This window comes from Suncus etruscus, chromosome 12 (assembly GCF_024139225.1).
Source record: "Suncus etruscus isolate mSunEtr1 chromosome 12, mSunEtr1.pri.cur, whole genome shotgun sequence".
Lineage (NCBI taxonomy): Eukaryota > Metazoa > Chordata > Mammalia > Eulipotyphla > Soricidae > Suncus > Suncus etruscus.
This window is the reverse complement of record NC_064859.1, coordinates 72,585,138-72,591,338: the sequence shown is the minus strand read 5'-3', so window position 1 is coordinate 72,591,338 and position 6,201 is coordinate 72,585,138.

The following is a 6,201-nucleotide window of genomic DNA, read 5'->3' as shown; positions in this document are numbered from 1 at the left end:
AATACTGTGTAAAATCCATTACAGTCTTTGTTTATGTAAGGTGTTTGTTCTCCCTTCACTTTATACCCAGAACTAACACTGTCTTGACCAACTTTTAGCATTAACAGCATAGTTTTACTTCCCTAAGACCATCTTTTCATCCAAATAAGGTTACAATGGGGCTACAAGAAAATACCACTGGGGCCAGGAAGGTGGCGCTAGAGGTAAGGTGTCTGCCTTGCAAGCGCTAGCGTAGGACGGACCTCAGTTAGCCAGGGGCGATTTCTGAGCGCATAGCCAGGAGTAACCCCTGAGCGTCAAATGGGTGTGGCCCAAAAACCAAAAAAAAAAAAAGAAAGAAAGAAAGAAAATACCACTAAGCACAATTAAATACTCCCATATACCAACACATATGTCTGGATTCTGACTAGTGTTTCCTTGCTTAATCATAAGCAATGAAGCAATGGTACTTATTACTTCCTAGTGTATATTCTATCATAAATATTCAGTGTCAAGCACAATCTTTTCGACTGAGCTGCAAGTTTTGTCCTGAATTTTCTCTTAGCCCAAAGGAAATATATTAATTGTTTTGAATATATTTTTTCTTACAATGATGACTATTAATTATGATGTGCTATATAGGTGACATTCTCATATGAGAAGTCCACATGCTCTATTTGAACCCTAAAACAGACTCTATATTAAGAAAAAAAGACAACATGGTTTGAAAATAAGAAAATTAAGGTACATTGTAAGAAACTGGGGTAGGGACATACAAGAAATGAAAGTCAATGCAAAATCATCTAAAGAGAACAGGAAAAATATCACTTCTTCAGAAAAGAAAATTTGTTTTCTGGCATAAGATGTTTGTTGTTATAGTTTTGGTGACAGAGTCACAATAGAATAAAGCTTTTGGTACTTATGTACGAAGTTACTACACACCTCCACCGCCATGATCCTTTCCTTATCTCTATCATCTCTGGTCCAACATTCCTCCCACTCAAAGATGTGCCTCTTCCCCTTTGGGGCTGGTTGATAGTTATGATTTAATGCATACTATTAATTCCTTAGCACAGTCAGTGATCTCACAACTCTTCACTTATATTATACCATGTTACTTTGAAGCAGCATATTTGTTTTCTTAACTTCCTCCCCAAATCAGACACTCTTAGGTCTGTATTCAAGTATCTGAGGTTTATTGATTTAGATTGTCTATAGAGTTGATTTGTTTCATTATATATCACAAATGAATGAGCTCGCTTTTATTGATCCTTTTGCCTCTGACCTATTTTGCCCAGTATACTTTCCAATTTAAGATTAGTTACCATGAACTATAGGACTTTTATTTATTTGAATGCACAGTAATATTCCACTGTGTCTCACAAGTCTTTTATTTGGGGGGGGGTTCACACCAGGTGATACATAGGGGTTACATATGGTTCTGTGCAAAGGAATTACTACTGATAGTGCTCAGGGGACAATATAGGATGCCAAGGATAGAATCCAGGCGGCCCAGTGCAAAGCAAGTGCCCTTACCTATACTTCTCTCCAGCCAAAGTGCTCCAATATTATTTATCCATTCATCTATTGTTGGACCTGTTTTTTTTTTCAATATCCTAACTACCAAACTTAGAGCCACAGTGAATATTGATGTTGTCATAGAAGTGTGAAAAATACTTTCTTTTTTTAAATGTAAAGTAAAAGAAACCTCATCATGACTGGTGTCCTCAACTCTACTATAACCCTGTATGGAGAACCCATATCAGAACCATTACTGAAATATTAAACCAAGTCAGTGTTAGCATATTTTGTTGCCATAATTTGAGATTGTAGAGCACTTTAAAGAATTTTATAGATGAAGGTCATAGGACATACTGTGGAAATAAATAGAATCTTTACATCTTTGAAAAACTGTCCTGTTTCTTAACTCAGTTTTATTCAATGTCTTTGGAAAGTCAATCAAAGTAGAAGAGTTTGGAAGGGAGAAATATAATGTTTCTCAGGCACCCACCACATTGCCCGAATGGCAATACTGCCCATATGTCGGTGCTTCTAAGTGGGAAGCCACCTAGTACTATGCATCATTAAACCTTTCCCATCAAAGTCACAAACAGAACCAGTCACAGATCTTAACAGGGAGTAATCTATACCCATCATATTTTTCAATAAATTCAGAACAGAGGGTCAAGACTTATTTTTTTACTCAAAATATGTTGTCTTAGCTACAAATAAATTTTTATTAATTTAATTAGCAACTCTTAAAAAGTTAATGTAATTTAGTCATCTCCCTGATGGTCTCATTCAAGTATTTTTGAAGGACTTTTTGAAAATCTGCATTTTCTCTTTGGTTAGGATATTAGGATATGATACTAATAAATAGTTGTATTAGTAAAGAAGCTTCTACTTTGAGATAAAACAGAACCTATTATGTCCTAATATGTGTGATATTCTGGACTCTCCTTCCAACCCAGCTCAGGTATACAGCACAAATATCCATATAGCAAGCAGTATTTGCCCTACGACCTACCCCAGTTAGTCTAGCCAAATGAAATTTCTTCTATATTTTTTAAATACTGTACAGGAATATGTTAAAGCTCATTCCTATGTACATTTCGACTGCCCAATAGCTGCTGCCACATACTTTATACATGGTATCTTGCAAATTTTGTTTGAAGTACCTGTTCAAAGTTAGTGATTCAAATGAACGTTTTCTATTTATATACTCAAAAAACAAAATGTCACGTTCACATTTTAGTTTTGTTTCTTGCAGATATTTCAACTTTAAAATATTAAAAGTAGAATCTATAAACACACAATTCCATTTTAATTCAATCCATTCAAGTCTTACCTAAGAAATTATTTAAGTGGTTAAGGATCCAATTTTAGATTAGATAATTTTCCGGTTTTTTTTTTTAACCACTATAAGTTTAAAAAAACTGAGAGTTCCAGAAATTTCTGTTCCAACTCCAAACCTTCTATCAGCGTCAGCACCCATCCAACAATATCCCAATTATTCTTCCCTTTCCACATCCCATCTTCTTAACAAAATCTTATTTTGTTACCAATTATGGTAGTTTTGGTGAAATGTTTACAACAGTGCTGATTATTATGATTTTATTGTTTAACATTAACTCACCTCTACACCACCAAATGTTTAATACCCTAAAATAAATTCCTTAAGTTACCTCCACACTCTATCATCAACCTTCATTCCACATCTCTCCTGATTTAATATTCTAATTTATGTAATCCAGGGACAAGCTTTGTCATCATATAACTTCTTTTTCATTATCTTACTTCTCAATATACCAGATATGAGTAAGCATCTGGTGTTCGTCCTTCTCTGACTTACTTTGATGAACATGATATCCATCAGTTCCATCATCTATTCTGGCTTTATAATATTCCATATGTAAAATGTATCACTACTACTTTACTAACTCATCTCCTATTGAACATTCAGAATGTTTTTATATCCTTGATCTTGTACTAAATTCTGAATATTGTACTAAATAGTAATATTTTACACACATATATAATTTTGAAGAATTTTTTGGTTATTGGACTACATCCTGAGATGCTCAGGGGTTACTCCTGGCTATGTGCTCAGAAATTGCTCAGGGCTTGGGGGACCATATGAGACACTGGGGATAGAACCAAGGTCTGTCCTGGGTCAGCTGTGTGCAAGGCAAATGCCTTACCGCTCGCTGCTCTATCACTCTGGCCCCTGAAGAAATGTTTTTGTATTATTGGAATTAATAACAAAAAGTAGAATCATTGGCTCATATGCAAGCTCTATTCTTAGTTTTTTTAATAACACCCATAGTGTTTTCAAAGGAGTTAAATCAAACAACATTTCAACCATAATAATAGTTCTTTTTCTATTTTAATCATATTTCTTAACAATTTTAGTTGCTGCCCATAATCTTAATGCATGCCATTTTCAATTATGTAAGATATCTCATTGTTATTTGTGTGTGTGTGTGTGTGTGTGTGTGTGTTTTGTTGTTGTTGTTGGTGGTGGTGGTGGAAGGGGTAGGGGATGGAGCACAACCAGCTTTTCTCAGGACTTACTCCTTACGCTGAGCTCAAGGATCTTTCTTGGATATACTAGAAAATTATATACAGTGGCAGAGCTCTTACCTGGTTAGCTACATGTAAGAAAAGCTCTCTGGCCCCCTCATTGTCACTTGATTTGCATTTCTTTGGTAATAAATAAATACTTTTATATATACCCATTGTTCTCAACATTTCCTTATAAAGAACTCAATATTTTGTCATAGTAACGCCAGTTCTTTATTTTATATAATTTGTCTAATAATTTGAATTATAAAGAAAGTGAGTGTTTTCTCCTATTTTTCCCACATTATTTCTTATATTAAATAATAATATTCTTTAATAAAATCAGTGATGGCAGACAGGGGCAAGTTTGGAACAAGTCAGTCTTAACAGTTGGAGTAAAACAATGCTATGTGTTAATCCCTTTCTAAGGGGAAGAAATAATTATTTAACTGAATACTGACGGCCATACTAGCATCCTCCCCTTAAAAAAAAAGATTCATTTCTTAACTAATTGCTCCAGATACAATCTCAGAAACAATTATTTTCTGGCTTTTCTTAAATCTATAAACTATTGAAGCTACCAATTAACCATAGAAAGTCTACCTCCCCCAAAATGTTTAAAATTAGCTTGCTATTCTCTATTTTCCATGACACCACTACATTGACAATATTAGTACAACCTTAGTTAAACATTTTTGTAATAAAAAATTAATAAGATATTCTGTACCCCAAATTAAATAGCATCATGGACAATATCTTGGCAAACAACATCATTTAATAGAAATAAGAAACATGTAGATATTTACAATCTAGACACAAAATATTTTCCTTTATTATTGAGACACATAGCAGTGTTCAGGCATAATAGTCCTTATACTCAGAGATCATTCTTAGGGATCCAAATGAAGTGCTGAGATTAAACCCTGGTCGGCTGCAAGTACCCTACCTACAATGCTATTGCTTCAGCCCCAAGTCAGAATATTATTTTTAAAAGAACTTATGCAGCAAGTATCTAAATTATAATGATAAAGCTATTTTAATCATATATAATTATAAAATAGATGAAAGTATACAGAATCCAATGACTTTCCTCAAATCTAATTGTATGCTATGATTAAAAAAAGATTTTTCACAACAGAAATAAACAAGGCACATATTATCTAGATAATGAATATGATGTCCTGATACCTTATACAAGAGAGATCAAAATAAAATATGTTTGAGTGGATAGAGGAATAAGTGATTTCATTATTGTAAAATTAATTTCCAACTAAATTAAAAAGTGCTCGTCTAGTGGGTATTTAAAAATAACAATGGTTAAAGAGGTCTCAGGTGCATTGATTAATAGCATTACGAAAGAAAATAGGAGCCAGAGGGATAGCACAGCGGTAGGGCGTTTGCCTTGCAGCTGATCCAGGATGGACGGTGGTTTGAATACCAGTATCCCACATGGTCCCTGGTGTCTGCTGGGGATGATTTCTGAGCACAGAGCCTGGAGTAACTCGAGTGCTGCCAAGTGTGACCCTCCCCCCCAAAAAAGAGAGAGAGAAAGAAAATAATGAAATACCCAAGCCAAAGTCAACAATGAAGTCATGAGACCGAAACTTTAACTTTAAAACTTAAAATGGGCCTGCTATGCTGGCAGGATGGTTGGTAGGGGTAGTGGCATGGGATGTACTCTGGGATCATTGGTGGAGGGAGGTTGACACCAGTGATGGGAGTTGCCCTGAAATATTGTATGTCTGAAACCCTACTATGAAGAACTTTAAGAAATCATTATGATTTCAATACAAAATTAAAAATAGAGCATGAGGCCGGTGAGGTGGCGCTAGAGATAAGATGTCTGCCTTGCAAGCCCTAGCCAAGGAAGGACCATGGTTCGATTCCCTGGCGTCCTATATGGTCCCCCCAAGCCAGGGGCGATTTCTAAGCGCTTAGCCAGGAGTAACCCCTGAGCATCAAATGGGTGTGGCCCAAAAAACCAAAAAAATAAAAAATAAAATAATAAAAATAGAGCAATGCCTATATTAGCTATATTTTTAAATTTATTTGCTGCCTGATGATATTGCAATAAATATGTACATCTAGATTTTATTTTGCATTTTATATCCTATTACTAGAATTGATTCCTGAGGCAAAATTACTGTTTCAAAAAGGAGG